The 20,547-nt window shown below is 35.8% G+C and overlaps 1 non-coding gene across 1 annotated transcript; it reads right to left on the reverse strand.

The window, feature by feature from the left end:
- Window positions 1–614: 614 nt before the first annotated feature.
- LOC127899537 (small nucleolar RNA R71) lies at window positions 615–718 on the reverse strand. The gene has a single exon (XR_008051414.1). It is a non-coding gene; the product is annotated as a small nucleolar RNA R71 (small nucleolar RNA).
- Window positions 719–20,547: the final 19,829 nt, after the last annotated feature.

Here is a 20,547-nt window from a genome sequence, read left to right on the forward strand (position 1 = left end):
GTATTTTTATAGAAAGGTTGTAATAGCGCAATAAGGTTAGTATCGTAATTTCTCCCTCTTCTTTATTTTTATTTGTTTTGTTCCCATCTTTATTTTTTGTTTTGTTTGCATCTTTATTTTTATTTTATTTATTTTGCATGCATGGTCGTAGGTCATTATTACCTAATCTTGAACCTATAGACCTTGAATTAGAAAAAACACTTCGCACACACAAACACGTTAAAAATAAAATGGATTTACAAGCACCACAGGAGAGCCCATTTAAGGACTATTTTAGTCCCTTAGCTAATTTGAGCACGTCATGCATAAGATACCCAAATGTAGCTGCTAGGAGTTTTGAATTAAAACCTAGTGTGTTAAATTATCTCCCTACATTTTATGGCCTAGAAAATGAGGATCCATATAATCATTTGAATGATTTTCATGCCATTTGTCAAACATTCAAATATGAGAATTTTTCAGATGATGATGTTAAACTTAGACTATTCCCATTTTCTTTAAAAGATAGAGCTCGTTCATGGTTAAATACTTTACCTGCTAATAGCATTTCATCATGGGAACAAATGGTAACGAAATTTTTGAATAAATATTTCCCAGTGCATAAAACCAATGCTATTCGCAGGGAAATCTCAGAGTTTACCCAGAGAGAGGACGAGCAATTTTTCGAAACATGGGAGCGATTCAATGGGCTACTCTTGAAGTGTCCACATCATGGGTACGAGAAATGGCACCAATGCCAATACTTTTTGGAGGGATTACTACCAAATGTGCAAGAACGGCTAATTGCAACAAGTGGAGGAGAGCTAATGTCAAAAAGTGCATCAGAAATTTGGGAATTCTTCCAGCGACAAGTGGATAATTCCCAACAACGGAGTCGATCACTCAGGAATACTAGAAGAATTAAAGGAGTAAATGAGGTTCAAATTGGCGAGTCAACTTCGGGAATCAAAGAAGTCAAGGAGATGGTTGAAGGTCTTGCTCGACAAATAGCATCGTTATCGACTGCTAAATCAACAGAACCACATGATCATGATTCATACTCAGATCAAGCCAATGCCATAGGTGTAATGAGAAAGCCATCAAATTACAACCCATACTCCAACACATATAATCCTGGATGGAGAGACCACCCCAATTTTTCATGGTCTCAAGGATTCCAACAGAATGGACCAGCAGCTCCAGCTCCACCAATGCAACAAATTCCTCAAGTTCCTCAAGCCTCTCAGCCCCCATTTAGACCATACAATCAGAACCAGAACTACTCTCAACCCAGACCATGGGAGGATGCATTCCAAAATTTCAAGAATGTTACTCACTCCACGATTGAGCAACAAAACCGCACCATTGATGGACTACGAAATGAGTTGAGAACAGGCTTCAATTCACAAGCTCAATCAGTTTCAAGCCTTGAGAAGATGGTGGGACAGCTTGCTTCTTCAGTTCAGACCTTGGCAATGACTGTTGAGAAAGGTAAGTTTCCAAGTCAACCAGTGCCTAATCCTAAAGGAGTACATGAAGCAAGTGACAGTTCACCATAACAGCATGGAGAGGTCAAAGCAGTAATGACCTTGCGAAAAGGAAAGGAAGTCGACAACAAAGTGGAGATGCCGGTGACAAAAGAAAATCAAATTGTACCTGTGAATGTTGAGGACTCACCACCGGAGGAAAAAGAAGAAACCAACCCACGAGAATATGTTCCTAAAGCTCCATTTCCTCAGAGGTTAGCAAAAGGCAAAAAGGGAAAATCCACAGGTGAGATTCTCGAAATCTTCAAACAGGTAAGTGTTAACATCCCTTTGCTTGATGCTATTAAACAAGTTCCATCTTATGCCAAGTTTCTTAAAGACCTTTGTACTAAAAAGAGAAATATGCATGTTCAAAAGAAGGCATTTTTAACAGAAAACGTTAGTTCTATACTCCAACATAAAATTCCTTTAAAATGCAAAGACCCAGGCTCCCCCACTATCTCATGTAGTATAGGGAACCACACAATTGAGAATGCTTTGTTGGATTTAGGAGCTAGTGTAAATTTGTTGCCTTATTCTGTATTTGTGAGACTTGGACTTGGAGAATTACACCCAACTCCAGTGGTGTTACAGCTTGCAGATCGGTCCACAAAAATACCTCGTGGTATTGTGGAGGACGTGCTTATCCAGGTAGACAAGTTCTATTTTCCTGTTGATTTCATTGTAATTGACACTCAACCAATACAGGATTCAAGGAAGCACATCCCCATTATTCTAGGCCGACCTTTCTTGGCAACTGCGGATGATCACATTCAATGCAGGACTGGAAATATGCAGTTGTCCTTTGGCAACATGACTATGGAGCTAAACATTTTCAACATTGCCAAACAACCTCACAGTGCAGATGATGGAATTGTTGATGTGGATTTAATTGAAGCATTAGTTGATGATACTTTTGTTTCAAACCTTAGTGATGATCCTTTACAAACATGTTTAACTCACTTTGGTTTGAATTTTGATATTGACAGATCGGTCGATGAGGTCAACGCTCTACTTGACTCAGCACCATCCATAGACACTAATAAATGGAAGTCAAGAGTTGAACAACTAGCACCATCAGAGAAGAAACTCATCCCATCATCAGAATTACCACCGAAACTCGAGCTCAAACCATTGCCCAACACTTTGGAATATGCATTTTTGGGAGAAGAAAGTACTCTGCCGGTAATCATCTCATCATCCCTAAATGACGAACAAAAAGGTAAGTTGTTGGATGTTTTAAAAGAGCACAAAGGAGCATTAGGATGGACCATAGCAGACATCAAAGGTATAAACCCAGTAGACTGCATGCATTACATTCACCTTGATGAAAATGCTAAATCTACTAGGGAAATGCAACGTCGGTTAAATCCTAATATGAAAGAAGTTGTTAGAACAGAAGTCCTTAAGCTATTAGATGCTGGTATCATTTACCCCATTTCTGATAGTTCATGGGTTAGTCCTGTACAAGTTGTCCCCAAAAAGTCAGGAGTCACAGTAGTTACCAATGCTGATAATGAATTGATACCCACTAGAGTAACTACAGGATGGCGTGTATGCATTGATTATAGAAAGTTGAATTCTGTCACACGTAAAGACCATTTTCCTTTACCATTTATTGATCAAATGCTTGATAGATTAGCAGGCCATGAATTTTATTGCTTTCTAGATGGCTACTCAGGATATAATCAGATTCCCATAGCACCAAAAGATCAAGAGAAAACTACTTTCACTTGCCCTTTTGGCACATTTGCATATAGGAGAATGCCATTTGGATTATGTAATGCACCTGCTACATTTCAACGATGCATGTTGAGCATTTTTTCTGATATGGTTGAACGATTCCTTGAAGTCTTTATGGATGACTTTTCTGTCTTTGGTGACTCGTTTGATCAATGTTTACATCATCTAACACTAGTTCTGCAGAGATGTATCGAGAAGAACTTGATCTTAAATTGGGAGAAATGCCATTTTATGGTAAAACAAGGTATTGTTCTCGGTCACATCATTTCGAGCAAAGGTATTGAGGTTGACAAAGCCAAGGTGGATCTCAATTCTAATCTTCCTCCACCCAAAACAGTCAGAGAAGTAAGATCTTTCCTTGGGCATGCTGGTTTCTATAGACGTTTCATTAAAGATTTTAGCAAAGTTTCTAGACCCTTATGCAATTTACTTGCTAAGGATGTACCTTTTATCTTTAATGATTCATGTCTTATGGCGTTTGAAAAATTAAAACAGTTGTTGACATCATCACCCATCATTCAGGCCCCAAACTGGAGCTTACCATTTGAACTAATGTGTGATGCATCTGATTATGCAGTAGGAGCAGTATTAGGACAAAGAGTTGATCGAATTCCCCACGTTATTTACTATGCTAGTATGACATTAAATGATGCACAATTGAACTATTCAACTACTGAAAAAGAAATGCTAGCAGTAGTGTTTGCATTGGAAAAATTTCGATCATATCTCATTGGTTGTAAAATAATTATATTCACGGATCATGCTGCTCTTAAATATCTTCTCACAAAGAAAGATGCAAAAGCCAGACTAATTCGTTGGGTGTTACTTTTGCAGGAATTTGACTTGGAATTCAAAGATAAGAAAGGGACAGAAAATGTTGTGGCGGACCACCTCTCTCGTCTCCATTTTGACACAATTACAGAATTATTACCATTGAATGAGTCATTTCCAGATGAACAATTAATGAATGTGGAAGTATTACCTTGGTATGCTGATATAGTTAATTATCTTGTTACAGGTAAACTTCCAGAGCATTGGACCAAGCAAGATAAGGCTAAATTCTTTGCAGAGATAAAGAATTTCTTTTGGGATGACCCATATTTGTTCAAGTATTGTGCAGACCAAATTGTTAGACGATGTGTCCCAGAAAGTGAAATTCAGAATATCCTTTCATTCTGCCATAAACAAGCTTGTGGAGGCCATTTCAGTGCTAAGAAAATCGCGACTAAAGTTTTACAATGTGGTTTTTATTGGCCAACTATATTTCGAGATGCTTACACTTTCTGTTCTTCATGTGATAGGTGTCAACGAATGGGGAGCATTACGCGAAGGAACATGATGCCACTAAATCCAATTTTAGTGGTTGAGATTTTTGACGTATGGGGTATCGACTTCATGGGACCCTTTCCCCCGTCTTTTGGTCATCAATACATATTGGTTGCTGTTGACTACGTATCGAAATGGGTAGAAGCAATTTCATGTAGGACCAATGATCACAAGGTGGTGATAGCATTTTTGAAAAGCAACATTGTTTCACGCTTTGGATTCCCACGAGCGATAATCAGTGATGGTGGTGCCCACTTTTGTAACAAAGCATTCAAAGCTCTTTTGACAAAGTATTCAATCACACACAAAGTGGCAACTCCGTATCATCCGCAAACCAGTGGCCAAGTTGAGATATCCAATCGAGAAATAAAGTATATATTAGAAAAAACAGTGAGGCCAGACAGGAAAGATTGGTCATTAAGACTTGATGATGCATTATGGGCATATAGAACGGCTTTCAAGACCTCGATTGGGATGTCACCCTACAGGCTAGTGTATGGAAAAGCTTGCCACCTACCTGTGGAACTCGAGCATCGTGCATATTGGGCTATCAAGAAATTCAATTTTGACATGCAGCAAGCCAGCTCAGAAAGAAGATTACAGCTGGCAGAACTTGAAGAAATTCGCAATGATGCATACGAAAATGCCAAGATTTACAAGCAACGAATGAAAGTCTTCCATGATAAGCAAATTATGAGAAAATCGTTCACTCCAGGTCAGAAAGTGCTTTTATTCAATTCTCGCTTGCACCTATTACCAGGTAAGTTACGCTCTCGTTGGTCTGGTCCCTTTATTGTTCATACTGTTTTTCCACATGGGGCAATTGAAATTAAGGACCCAAAGAACGATGTCACGTTTAAAGTTAATGGTCAAAGATTAAAACCGTATCTAGAGTACCAACCACATGACGAAGACACCGAAATAAATTTGAGTGACCCACCAAATTTGAATTGATTTTTTTTCTTTTCGTTGATTTGATTTTTTTTTTCTTTCTTTTTATTATTATTCTTTTGCTAATTGAAATTGTTTTTGCATAAGTGTGTTTATTTTACCATTAAGTTTTCTCTTATCATTTTTAATCATGAGTCTCATACTTAGACCGTTCCTCCTGAACATTCTTAAACCACTTCAACGTGTCAAAACTCATCTCAAAAGGCAGATTCAATTTTGTAAAACACAACGCATTTGGGCTCTACAACCACCAGAGTTAGTAGCCTATGTTGAGGATTTATAACGCCAACTCAGAGACATTGAGAGAAGTGTTTACGACATCCAGTTAGAGCTTGAGGTAAATTCAATAAGAGGACGATTTTAATTTTCTTTGTGTGTTTTAATTTGTTTTTCTGTTTGTGTGCTTTAGTTTGTTACCCCGGTGAAGTGGCGGATAACGGTACTCCGTGACAATCAAGTCGGTTACTTCAGTTTCCCATAATAACTGATATTCTGAGGCGAAAGTATGGACAGAAATGAGATTCTAGCGAAGCTTCACAAGCGATTCCCTTCACTTCCTCAGAATGCCCTCCTTACGATCTATAAAGCTCGGTCCGAACGCATGCGATTACTCATGAGGAATAACATACCTGCTGACATCCGTTGGTTAATCGAGGCTAAAGTACGATCGGCAGGTGAGTTACCTCCAAAATTTATTGCATTCATGCCTGGTTGTGGTAAAGGAAATTATGCAAGAAAACGACGAGCTCGAAGAATTTCTGTTGCTTGTCATAAGTGTGCCAGAATGAGTTGCAATAAAAACCCATGTTCTTTAGGAATGGTGTCTGATAACAGGGAAGATAAGATTCAATTCATTAGGGATGGCTTGAATAAGGAGTCATTGGATGATATCCTTTTGTCTCTTGAAACGCATCCCAGTGGATATGTGCAAGGAGCGATTCTCCAGTTATGGCCATTATTCCAGAAAGAGCATGCACGATATAGTCTTGTGAATCTGACTATAAATGACCCTGTTTGCCAGTTTATAAGAAAGCTGGATAGGAAGCCTATCCTCGACCCATAGAGGGCGTTCAAGCCGTTTCTGGACGTAAAACCAGAGGAAGATGTGAGCCACAGTCGCAACTACCTGTAAATATCCTTTTACTTTATTGTTATTTTATTTCACTATTGTCTTATTGTTTGCATTATTGTCTTTAATAATTTTATTACTGTTTGCTTTTTCCTTTTTACTGTTTTCTTTTTGACTTGCGAGCCACGTGCTTTACGCGTTATTTGACACTGACATATTACCTCATACACAACCATGATCCACTGTCACCAAGATTCTTAAATGTGATTTTCTTTTTGTCAAGCACTCACAAATTGTTTTCGAGAAGTATCACAATGGCAGCTACTCCCAATAGACAATTCAAGAACATTTGTGTGCTTTCTGGATTTACCTATGGCAAACATAAAGAGTTCGTTGAAGCAGCTATAGATCTTGGTCGAAGCATAGCAGCGAGAAACTTACACTTGGTGTATGGAGGAGGTAACCGAGGGTTATCAAAAATGGTCTCAGAAGCAGCTTTTATCAGAGGAAGTCAAGTGTTAGGCATCATCCCAAGAGTCTTAAAACCATTGGGCAGTTCGTCTGACTCATCAACTGGAGAAGAGTTAGTCGTCTCAGGTATGCAAGAAAGAATAACTGAAATGCTTAATCATGCTGATGCTTTTATTTTCCTTCCAGGAGATCTTGCAACACTAGAGGCACTTATCACGCTAGCATCTTGGGCCCATCTGCACATCCACCAAAAACCCATCGGTTTGTTAAATGTCAATAATTTTTATGATGGCTTTATCGCATTTCTTAACCATGCAATAAAAAACTATTTCATTCCTTCTAATTTGAAAAAGCTTTTTATTTGTGCTCACACTGCTAATGAGCTACTTGATATGTTACAAGCTTATAAACCGGAGCCAGACCCCTAGACCTTTGTGTTGGAGCGCCCAAATAATGATGGTAACAATAGCCGCAGTAAGAAGTACAAATTAGATTTAACTCTCCGCTTGTAAATATTGTTTTCTGTATTGCACCACCCAGGTGATGTCTTCTAAACTCTACTTCTTTCCTTTCAAACATTGAGGACAATGTTTCGTTCTGGTTGGGGGGAGGGAATAGTCGACAATTGTGGAATTTTGGTTAAATTTTTACTAATTTTTGTTGTAGAAACTAATTGTTGCTAACTTTTTGTGTCGAAGATGGCTGAATATGGAGTGTAGTGACTCTAGAAACGCATCTTTATCGTAAAAAAAATTAAAAAAACTAAAAAAAAAAATTTCAGACATTTTCTTTTTCTTTATTATGTTTTTATGTTTATTTTTCTTCTTTTTAATTTCTCCTCTATAAATATATATTTTCCAACTTGTGAGTCGAAGATGGCTGAATATGGAGTGTAGTTCCTCTAGAAACGCATATTCTTTAAAAAAAAAAACATTTTTGTTTTCTATCATTTTACGTGTAACTTTTCTAATTAGTTTTTATGCATCATTTTCACATTTCTGCATGCATATTTTCCTTTCATGCTTAGAATAGGTTAGGGGGTAGAATGTTGTTTAAAAAAAAAATTGTGTGATTTGTTTTAACATTGGATGACATGATTAATTTCAAATTTTAGTATTTGTATTATCTTTGGTCTTAAGTGATGTTACATTATGTTTGCTACTCTACATGTTGATGTCAGAGACAAATATAAGTTGCTTGAAGGAATGAACATGTCATAATAAGTACCAAGTGAGTTTTTGAGCCTATTATTTTTCTTGGAGAATAACCCTTTTGCCCACTCTTTATAGAGCTTAGCAGTTTATTATTTTACACACGATCTCTAAATTGCTTTCGAGTTAACCCTTAAAAAAATTATAAAATAAAAAAAAAGAAAAAGAAAAAAGAGTGTGTTGCTACATTTGGAGGCCCATCTAACTAGTAGATATGGAAAATTATTTAGAACCCTAAAAGACGATGGAGAGGCCATCTTTGATCCGTTTGAGCCTTTCAAGCCATCCCTTTTATTAAATATCCATAGTTAACCCTTTTGAGCCTTTAAAAAAAAAAAAAAAAACCTTTTCTTTGTCAACTTATCATCTTGACCCACTCCGATTTGGAGTATTACCCGATATCTTATAAGTTCCATCACCTATTTATGTTTAAGAAAATGTAAATAATTATTTTGTTCAGTGAAGTTATGTCAAATAAAAGCAAAAAAAAAAACAAAAACAAAAACAAAAGTTGTTGTTTCAAAAGAATAAAAATAGGTGAAATCCACCTTGCAACTTCCAAAAAAAAAAAAAATTCTCTGCATTTTTCTCAAACATACACTTTGTTTTCCTTATTTTCCTTCTTTGTTAGCCATGTCCCTAGCCTACGTTACATCCTAATAAAAGTCCTTCCTGATTTTAGGGAACTATAATCTGAAGTAGAAGCTAGTTATATGGGCTACAAAGATGTAGTGGTGCATATAAAATAAATAAATAAATAAATAAATTGGGTTGATTAACAGTTTTTATTTGACTTGAGATCGTATTATTTCTAAGCTGAGGGCATATTTATTTCATCTTGGTGAGAGCATGTGATATCACTTCTTTATTATTTTCTCTCTCAATTACCATTCATTGGAGTGACTATTTTTATTGGGATTAATTTATTTGTGAGAGTGTCACTACTTCCAGTGAGATTTTGGGGTTTGACATGTCATTCTTGAGAGTAGCTATAACAAAGTCTACTGGGCTAATTCATGTGGATGGTTGATGTTGGTGTGATGTTGCTTTAGACTGGAGATAATGCTTATACTTTTATTTGCTATCATTAATCTGATGGAATAAATACGAGTGTTTCTATTAAAACAAAAAAAAATTATTTTGAATTTGAATTTTGTTTTCGCTTTATTTGCTAGGGACTAGCAATAAGCTGGTTGGGGGGTGTGTTGAGTGTTAGAAAATGCATATTTATAAAGGAGAAAACTATCATTTTACATTTTAAGTCTTACTAACAACCCTTACTTTTATATATTTAACCTTCTTGTGATTTAATTACATGTGTTTTATTTTAATTAAGTATTTTATGTATTTTAGGGGCATTATAGTCATTTCACAATAAAGGAGAGATCAGACGGCAAAACGGACATCACTTTTGAACTCAGGACGGTCGAAAACCTTAGGCGGAGCATAAAAGGAAAAATGGCACTATTCACATGTACGGTACTATTCACGTGTACGGTACTGTATACGTTACTGTTCACGACACTGTTCACATAGACGGATGATGACGTGGCATTGACCGATGATGTGGCATTGACTGATGAGGTGTCACAATCCTGTTGGACTAAAATTCTTATGTACTGTTGATGGTGACGTGGCAGCATATCAGTGGACGAAAAATCTCGCGTACGGTGCATGCATCACACAGGATTATTTTCAACCAAACTGTGTTACTGTTCATCCGGGTCAAACCGCGTTACTGTTCAAAGTCGGGTCAAACCGTGTTACTGTTCATCCACGTGGTCAAACCGTGGACTGTTGACTGATGACGTGGCGCAATCCTGAGCGTCCAAACTGTTTTTAATCCGATGGCCATGATTTACTCCATGTATCTATAAAAAGGGGGCCTCTCCCCCCTAATTTGATATCTCTGAATCCATTTTCTGTAATTCCCTCTCCATCTTGTATTTTCTTCGTATTTTAATAAATTCCCATTTTGCCCCTAGTTCAACTATGAGCGGCTAATTTTCTTTCAAGCTTGGGTTGAAGGTGAAGTCTCAACATGTGTCATGGGCTTAATTTGGTAAATTTATTTTCTCTTCCCCTCTAGTTTTTGTGGATGTTTTGACTTCTCGTCGACAAATAATAATAATCTTGTCTAGATACCGCCTTGGTTACACCGGCTCTCTAGTATAAGGTTATTATTATTTGGCACGATAAGCCCTTAGCACCATATTGATTAGAGCGTGGTTCATGAGGTGTGGATTCCCCCCTCATGATTTAATTGGCATTAATACGGATTATTTAGCCCATGATGCATGTTGATACGGATCCAGATACCCAAGTACGTCAATTTAATCGATTTTCTCTACAATTTATTCTCGCCATTCCAATTCCAATTTTAGCATATTTTAAATCACTTCCACCACAATTCCAACCACCCATTTACAAAATTAATTCTATATATAATTAAAAATCCACCTCCTCGTGGGATCGACACTCGTCACCATTGATCTATACTATAATAGATTCGTGCGCTTGCGAGTACATTAAAATTTGCACAACAACAGGCAACACAAAAAGAAATGTGGTCTTAGAATGCGAAGAATGGACAAGTGTCCTCATGCCTTTTTGGGTTACCTTAGTCCCAAGTTATAAAGGAGCACATTTTAAGGAAACACATTAGAGATATATCCATTGCCGTCACACACACACAAAAGAAAAAAAAAAAGGATTTCAGACCTGCAACAGAGGGTATCTCATGGAGAAGGAGAGAAACTTAAAGACTAAAGCGTGACACTTTGGTCCTTTTTATATCTCAACTTTATTTTTATATTTTTCTTGTTGTATTTTCACTTTGATGATGTATTTCATGGCAAACACTTATGTTTTTACTATTTTAAAGCTCATCATGAGTCAAACTCTAATAATGGGCATGCTTTTGTTGAGATAAATACTACACCTTTTAATAAATTTTTAATAACTAGCAGGCTGAAATCAAGGTTTGATAACCATTCACAAATTTTGATATTTATCCTTTTTTTGGTGGGGGGGGGGGGGGCGCGGGTAGAAATAACTCATTTGCTTTAAGAATGATAAACACAACATTTTTCTCATAGCCTAAAACTTTGTTTAATGACAAACATTGAGTGGGTAAACTAAACGTTTTTCACCACAAAGTTTGGTGTCTTATATTGAAGTCAATTGGAATATTTTCGAAAACATGCAAACTTTTGGCCGCAAAATCTATATCATGGCTAGAAAATTGTGGCAAAAACACCATATTCTCAAATGAATTAAACTTCTTGTAAAATGCACGCATATGGCACGCAACGTATGGTAGCACTATTAAAATATCCTATTATCAAAAAAGTTAAAATAGGAAATAAATAATCCAAGACCTGCAAAACTAGTGTTCATACATAAGATTTATTAAATGATTTATAATGGTCCTTTATTTTTCAAAGTTTTACATATTATTTGCTTACGATATATATTAATCCACTCAAAAGTGGATTAAGCTGGTCAACTAGATAGTTGCTAAGAAGAATGATGAATATATACAGGTATATAACTAATGACAAATTGCTTTATTGGCTACAACATGCTAGAAATTCACTCCTCCGGGGAAGAAACAAAATTATGGTATGGGACTAAATGGCAAAAGGCACAATATGAAGAGGTTGAGCCTCCTGTATGGCGAGGCCGAATTTTTCTGCCATGTCCAATGGCAAATCAAGCTTCCAATTAAAAGAATTACTGAGTGAACCTCACAGTGGCTATAACATTGTGATATCCAATGGCAAATCAAGGAAAATTCACCGCCCAACTCCAAAGGGGATCGACTCAAAATTTTGGCCTATGAAATCAACATCTGATCCTAAGAACCTTTTAGGCATAAAAGAGTGAGCGTGGTCCCATGTACTTTCATATCTGCTAGTAGCCTAAACATTGACCAAAACTCTTGCACCTTTTGGTACTATGAAGCCTATGATTTCTCCATCTTCTGAGGCTTTGCGAGGAAGTAACAAGGGAATTGGTGGGTGCAATCTAAAGGTTTCTTTGACAACTACTTGTAGATAAGGTAACCAATTAAGTGATGTCTGATTCCTTAATTGCTTTGCCTTTGCCAACTATTTGTTATAACTACAATTTTAATTTAGATAAAGCCTCTGGGTTGTGGAGTAGTTCTGCCATTGCCCATTTTGTTGTAACTGAAGTTGTATTATTCCCCGCAGCAAACAAATCATGTTATATCAGCTGTCCTAATTAACTTGTAATTTCTACAAGAAAATAAGAAAAGATAAATAAGGTAAAAGCTCATTTAGTCTCTATATTTTGAGGTTAGTGCCTGTTTAGTCCCCATATTTTTAAAATACCACAACACATCCATGCTATCACTACTACAAAAATGACTTTTACTGATACTTTGGTTTTGATACTTTAAAAAAAGTGTCAGTAATTACCTAACTATGCACCATTTTCCGCTTTTAACAAATAGGTGTCACAAATTATTGATATTAGTGTGTCAGTAAATTAAATATCGGAGATCACTGATACTAATATATCAGAGATTAAAAAAAAAATAATTTGTTTTGATTTCAACTCGAACCTGGAACTTCTAAAACTCTAAAAGTTATAAATATAGACCACAAACCACTGAACCCTATAGATTTAAGTTAGAGACATAATGTTATATAAAAGCAAGACCCTAATTCCCCTTCTTTATTGTGCAAGAGAGCCCACGCCGCAGTCGCTACCTAATTTCCCTTCCCTTGCTTGACTGCTTCTTCTCTATCGTGAAAGATGGAAAATGACCACACTATCGCTGCTACGAAATGCCCGCACCCACCCTGCCACCACTATAACTTCTGTTCCAACGTACCGACGATGCAGCTTCTAGCCGTTCTCCATTTGCTTTGTTTGCTGCCTCTGGTTTCGTTCTCTCTCATTTTCTATCGTCAGCCACACAAGGTAAAAAGCGTAATTCAATCTTCTTTTAGGCATGGGTAAGAGGCATTATAGGCATTAAAACTGCTGAGAGAAAAGTTTCATACTAGCACAGGCACTTTGCTCTCTTCAATCTTTGTACCTTTCATTTTTCCTTTGAATTTCATTTCTGGTTATTCAAAATTTTTGAGTTTCTTTTTTATTTCCACCCTTTATACAAACTCATCTTCAAATTTCTGGCCTTCCCCTTTTGGCCATTTTGCTTTCGGATTTTACACCAGTGGCAATGGCTTCAAGGTTGGAATATGGCATATTGACAGCAACAACCTAGCAAATAAAATAATTGTATGGACTGCTTGACGCAAAGACCCGTGGTCTCATCTAGTGTTGCTTTGCAGTTTTCTATAAATGGCAGCAGAGTCCTGCTTCGCAACTCCAATTGCGAAGTCCAGTTGATAGTTGAACCTACTCAAAGAGATGTGGCTGTTGCAATGCTTGATTATGGTAACTTTTGTTTTATTTTTTATTTAAAAAAATGAAAAGCAGATACTTTGTTATTTATTTACAGGAAGCAATAGCAACAAATTGAAAAGGGGAGTTTTCTCCTTGTGAAACCCTGACTGAAGAATGTTCAATAACACAAGAATGTTCTTTAATTTCTGGCTTTTGTTAGTCTTTTTAACGCAAGAATATTCAATAATAATACTCAGGACATGCTATGGAGGGGAAAAATAGAGGAGCAAGCTGATTTGCAACAAGCCCTCGAGCTTCAAAGTAGAAGATTAGTGGGGCTGCAACTTCTTGATGTTCAAAAGCACATCCTCACAGGGCTCTTTCTACTGGCAGTCCAATTCCTTCCCCCACTCACTCTCCCATTATTTTCTATCAAACTCTTCTCTTTCCTCTGCTTCACAATAATAGTACAGAACCTCTACTAGGTACTAATCTTCATTTGTTTAATTTTTAATCAAATTAAAGAGACTAAGAGTTTCATTGTTTTTTTTTAACAGAGAATGGTTAAAGTCCTTGACCACGCGAATGCATGTTTTACTTCTTAGTAGGATGATTATATTTGATTTGAGAAGTGTTATTGCGCATGAATGCATGTACAAGTTTGCTAGAATTTGTGTTGAAATAAGATCAGAAAACAAAACTTAGGAATGTAAGGTCTGCTAGTTGAATTCTTGGAAAGCTGATTATTAGGATCAATAAATGTTGTAATGCTTTCAAGGAGTTTGCATTGTTTATTAACAAGCTCTTATTTCCACTGTACATCAAATTTTTAATATCATCTTGTAACTATCCGACTCTTTATAATATTATGTGTTTTCTTACTGGCCTTTACATAGGTAGGCTACTATGCATTAAGCATGTATGTGCTTGTTTTCTATATGTATTATGTTAATATAAAAATAAATATTAGCCATGATAACAGAAGTAGAAAGAAGATAGTGGGGCATATTGTTGAAAGTTTATGAATTTGTCTCCACCTCTGGCTTCCGAAATTGGGTTGTTAAGTGAAAATAATAAGGTTAATTGGTCTTTCTTTTATTTAGTTATTTATTTCTATCTTTTCATGTCGAATCATTTATTTTGTGCAAATGTAAAAATCATAATAAAATTATTAAGTTTTGTGTGCTGATTTTGGGAGTTGGTATGCAGGGATTGAATGGAGAAAAAAGAAAGAGAAATGATGATGGGAATCTTTAAATTGGAAGCCTAGATGGTATGAAAAGGATAAGAGGCTTCTAATAATATTTCTATCTAATTTTTCTTAATTGTCAAGTGTTTCTACTAATTTTTATTATAATACTTTTCCGAGGATGTTCTGGAAAGCACTTGTCATAGATCTTTAATTCTTGTGACAGATTATATTTCTAGAGACAATTTGCAATGAGGGAGACATAATTGAAAGAAATATGCATCTTAAAATTTAGCAAAGCCCCTACCATGCTAAAGCATATGGCTACTTTCTAGAACTACCAATGTCTTGTTTAAATTTAATTGTATTTATTTATTACTTAATATGGTACACCAATTGCTTATGTACTACTAAAGAAACTGGTGTCGCGCAGGCCTAATTTTTAAGCTGGATTACAATATAGTATATTTATTTATTACAATAATTGATATTTTGGTATACTAATTGATTTTATGTACTTGCAGATGAGGAAAAAATGAACTCACGGATTGATATTGAGTAACCTTGTGCTTTTTTTTGTTGGATAATGTTTATTGAAACTAATTTAATAATTTGTTGTCAAAAACTTAGTTTGGTACTTATTATTTTTTTTTCTCCAAACAGTGTAATTGAATTATGTTAATTTAAGTGATGAGTTTGGGATATTTATTATGTGAATTGTTTTGCAAGATTTGGTATATGTAATATGTTTTGAGCTTTTGTATTGTAAAACAAATGAGAAAATATAATTAAAACAAAAATATACTATTAACCAAAACTAGCATAACAACACTAAATTCTGACACTAAGTATACTAGTCACATAAATCATTAACATGTAAATTGTATCATTAAATACTAACAATATAGTGTCATTGTTTTGGCGATACTATAGTGACACGAATTACTAACATATAAAATAGTATTATCAAATACTAATAGTATAGTATCATTATTTTTGTGATACTATAATGACACGAATTACTGACACCAAAATCACTGACACTAAAAATTAGTGTCAGTGCGTTCTAACTTGAGCATTACTGACACAATTAATAAGTGTCAGCAAAAGTAATTATTGAAACTAAGTTGGTGTTAATAAAACTTATTTTTGTAGTAGTTTATTAAATTGTTGGCACTCCTACCGTCGCTTTTTATTCCTCTTGGCTTAACTTTCATAATATTACTCTCTTACAATAATGTTTATTTTTTGGACATTAATAAAAAAAAACTAAATTATCAATTTCACAACCACAATACCATGCTTTTAAGTTGGCAATTCAAGTATTCAAGTTAAATTTAGTTTTTAATTAAAAAGGAATTTTTTTAAATGCTTTTAATTACTGCAAATCTGATGTTCATGCAAATCTGATGCCACAATACCATGCTTTTAATGTTTAACAAAGAAAAATTTTTAAAAATTGAAACGACCTGCCCCGAATCTTCTCGGGCGAGTCAATCTAGTCTCATCAAAACGGACTTAATAATAATCTAATTAGTAAGGATTCTGCTGAAAATTCAGAAGAGTCTCCTTTATATATATAACACTCCCAATCTACAAATATGTAAGACAAGCACTCCCAATATAATTCAATATACAATAAACTCCAGTGATCAACATCCTCAACCATGCCTTCAGAAAAAAAAAAGTCTCAAAAGATAATATTATAACTAATATTAATATCTCAGTTTATTCTTAATCCCAAAAGAATAATATAACAAAATTATACAATCCCAACAGGACGAGATAACCAAGATGTCCTAACAAAAACATCTATTTCTTCTAACACTATCACGTGGCCAAGACTCAAAATATATTTACAGTCGTTGGGTCGATCTGGTGTACCTGCAACCTCCTGGTGGGAGGGGGGAAATATAATAAAAACGGGGTGAGTTTAAAACTCAGTGAGATCAGTGAGTGGATAATAGTTTTTGAAAATTTATTCTTACTTTAAAAGAAATAATCATATCATTTCCAAACACGATTTCATCAAACCATATGCAAGAAACCAATAGTAAATCATTTAACATTTAAATCAGATTACTAACCATGAAAAGCATATATAATATCGTACTAAATAACCATGGAAATCATATCACAATATCATATAGAATACACAAATTTGAAAATCATCACTAAACAAGTACCTAGGGGAATAATCTCGTCGTATCCGGACCTCAACGGACGGGCAATGACGTACTATCTGGGTACCGTCACGCCCCGGAGCTACATGGATAAACAGAAAAATACCATCTCATATCTCATCATATCTATCCATGCAAAATCTAATCCCCAAAGGACAAAAGCGCCCAAGCACACGGCTCAAAGCCTCTGTGTGTACTCAGACGGGCCCCAAAGGCTTGTAGCTCATCTGTATCATTTGTATCTCAATATCTGTCTGTATCTCATATCTGTATCTCTGTAATCATCATACCGCATGCATATGCCCCCAAAAGGCAGAAACGCCCAAACACACGGCCCAAAGCCTCTATGTGCGTTCAGACGGGCCCAAAAGACCTCTATCTCATCTCATTTGTATCATTGTATTTGAAGGGGAAGGGTACTGTCTAATGATTTCAAAAACAATTATTATACTCATATTCACATACCTTTTCACCATAATTTAAATCATACCACATTTCTTTTCATTATCACATCTAAATCCACTTTTCTCATCTTTAAAATACTATTATATTTTATTCAATGTCGATACGAAAAACCATTAACCAAACATTTTAATATAATATCAATGTGTGAATAAAATTCATTTCGAGAAAATCATTAAATCAGAACATTTAAAACACTTATTTCGCAAACATGCATTACTATCATAATTAACTATGAAAATAGATTTTGTATATTCCACTCATAGTGACGGTGTTCACGCTCGGTTATCGTCCACATCCGCGGACCGGTTCTCGCTCGCGGATCCTCCTAAATTAAGGAAACTCCATAATTATTTTCCGTAAATCGTAATTATGACTAAATTTATTCAATAATAATCGAAATGGAAATTTATTCAATAATACTCGAAATGGACATCTATCCATAATTTACAACTCTCATGTCGATAAAATTACTAAAATGCCCTCAGGTCCGTAAATCATTAAAATACTCTGAAATCGTAAATTACCGAATTACCCTCGGAATCGTAATTACACCCAATCCTCAATTCTTGGAATTACTAAAATATCCACAGGCTCAGAAATTACAAAATTGCCCTCATACTGTGAAATTACTGAAATACCCTTGCCTATCAATGGTCACCGTAATTTGGTCAACGCTAGCCAGGAAGCACGATTTAGACACTTTTGGCCAAGCTAAGTTCAATGGTACCGGCAGTGAGCTCCAACGCGTGGCAACAACGCCGAAACCTAGCTCGACAGCTGTGAATTTCCAACAATTGACCGGCGGCGAAACGATGACTCCCGGTGGCTATGGATGGTCGGAAATGGAAGTGGGAGTCATGAGGAACAAAAACCAATTGGTGGTGTCACCCAAAACCAGTGAAAATCCTAGTGGAGCAAATCGAAACAGTCGCGGGTTTTCAAGCTTTGTTCGCCGGCGTTCTGGTTGTTTTTCGGCAATGTGAATGGCAGGGGTATGATGGCCGGTCTTCAAGCTTCAGATTGGTACCAAGCTTGACCGGAACGGTGGCCGGAAATGGAAGTTACGACTATGTCACGTTTGCGGGTCGGGTCAGGTTTTTCGAGTTAGTTGATAGCTTTTGTTACTCTCACACGTGTGTGTATATGTTCCTTGTTTCTAGCTTATTCTATTCTTTTTAATAAAATCCTTAACCGCCTCAATTTCATTTTATTTTTCATATATGTTACAAAAATGTTTGAAATAACAAAATAAAAATGACAAAATTTACAATTGGCATTTGATTTGAAATATTTATTGAATAATCTCAAAACTTATTACATTGCTCAGAACTGCACCATTGAAACATAAAAGCCAATTAATTATATTAAACTCATAACATAAACTAAAAGTATCTAATCGTCAATATTACAAGTCTTTGAAGTTTGCAGTGACTTTGACTGCATCAACCTTTGCAAGCATTCCATGAGGTACAAAAGAAGTATAAGCTTACATGTTTGCATTAAGAAGAATTAAGTGAGAATCTTGTGTTTTGAAAACTGAACTAAAAAAGAAGAAAATTAAATTCCTAAACTCAATTTGGAGGCAATGTACAAAACAATTTAATTTTGGCAGTAAGAAAACAATAGGAAATTTAATGTACCTTCAGTCATAAGACTCAAGCAATGAAATGTGTAATTCAAGTGTTCTCCTTACCAGGCTCTTCCCCTTAGATAAGTCGATTTTTTGTGGAGGATAATAGCTTATGTTCATAAGTGGACCCTAAAAGAGAAAAATTATCAGCATTCTTAGTTACATTAACCACATGAAAGCTAAAAGAGAGTAGTTTAGCATTTGGGTTTGTACATTTCTTTTCTTACCTCTTTCGATTAGCCCGATCTCAGGTGAGGTTCATAATCAATTGGTATTCTCTATTGTCAAAATGTGAAAAAAAAAAATAAAGCCGTCAAGGGCTCGCTCAGGTTATTTGACCTCCTATTAACACCACCAAGTCTAGTTGCAAAAAACCTGCTCATTCATTTGCAGAGTTAAGTTCTAAGAATGGCCAATATCACCTTCATAGATAATAAATTTTTAACCTTAAGAGTAATGATGTTTGCTAGATCTCAATGCACAATCGTTCTCAAACAAACCTAAAATGTATCTGTAGAATCTCAGGTGCTATAGACTGATAAAGCAACCCAAGACTCTGCCCCAAGATCTCAAGCCAATAGAACAAGATGCAGCAAGATGTTTTACTGAAAAGCTACGACTAAGATGACCCTATGGAACTAGACAATTAACTGATTGGAATTAAGAATCAAAAGAAGTAAATGAAACAGAGAAAAAAAGAATCTTAACGTGGTTCAGCTAGATTTCTCTAGCTTACATCCACGGGAGGGAAAGAACACAGCTTTATTGATTTCTTTTAGATGAATTACAGAGTAATGCTTAGATTCCAAGAAAGATCACAACTAGCTTTATATAACCAGCTTCCTTCTCTCTCTTCAGCTCTCTCTACTCTCCAATCCGTTGCTTCCACATCAGCTGTTCCATAACAGCTTCAGTTAACGAACCCAGGAATCTTCAGCACCTCACGTGAGTTCCTCATGCGTTTAACGACTTCTAACGAACTTTGCAAGCTGAACACAAGCACGTGATATAAGCGTGCATCACTTAAATCTAAACGACAAACCCATACGTCGTTTAGAAGTGTATTTCTTTTACTCTTCAAAACGCAGGATCCTGTGCCGTTGAGCTTAAGTGTTTCCAGCTTCTAAATGCAAAGTCTTCCGCCGTTTTGGTTTTCTGGATTTGCTTTCACAAACAACAATTCTCCACCTTGAAACAAATCATCCCTGGTTTCCCCCTCCATTTCCAGAATGAATTACCAGCAGCCAAGACCAACTATGTCCAAGCAAACCTTGAACTTAGCTGTAGTGACTACTTTTGTTAACATGTCAGCAGGATTTCTGTCTGTATGTATCTTCACCATTCTGACCACACCCATGGAAACTACATTTCTAATGAAATGCAACTTGATGTCGAAGTGCTTTGTTTTCTCATGATGAGCTG

Source organism: Citrus sinensis, chromosome 8 (genome assembly GCF_022201045.2).
Source record: "Citrus sinensis cultivar Valencia sweet orange chromosome 8, DVS_A1.0, whole genome shotgun sequence".
NCBI lineage: Eukaryota > Viridiplantae > Streptophyta > Magnoliopsida > Sapindales > Rutaceae > Citrus > Citrus sinensis.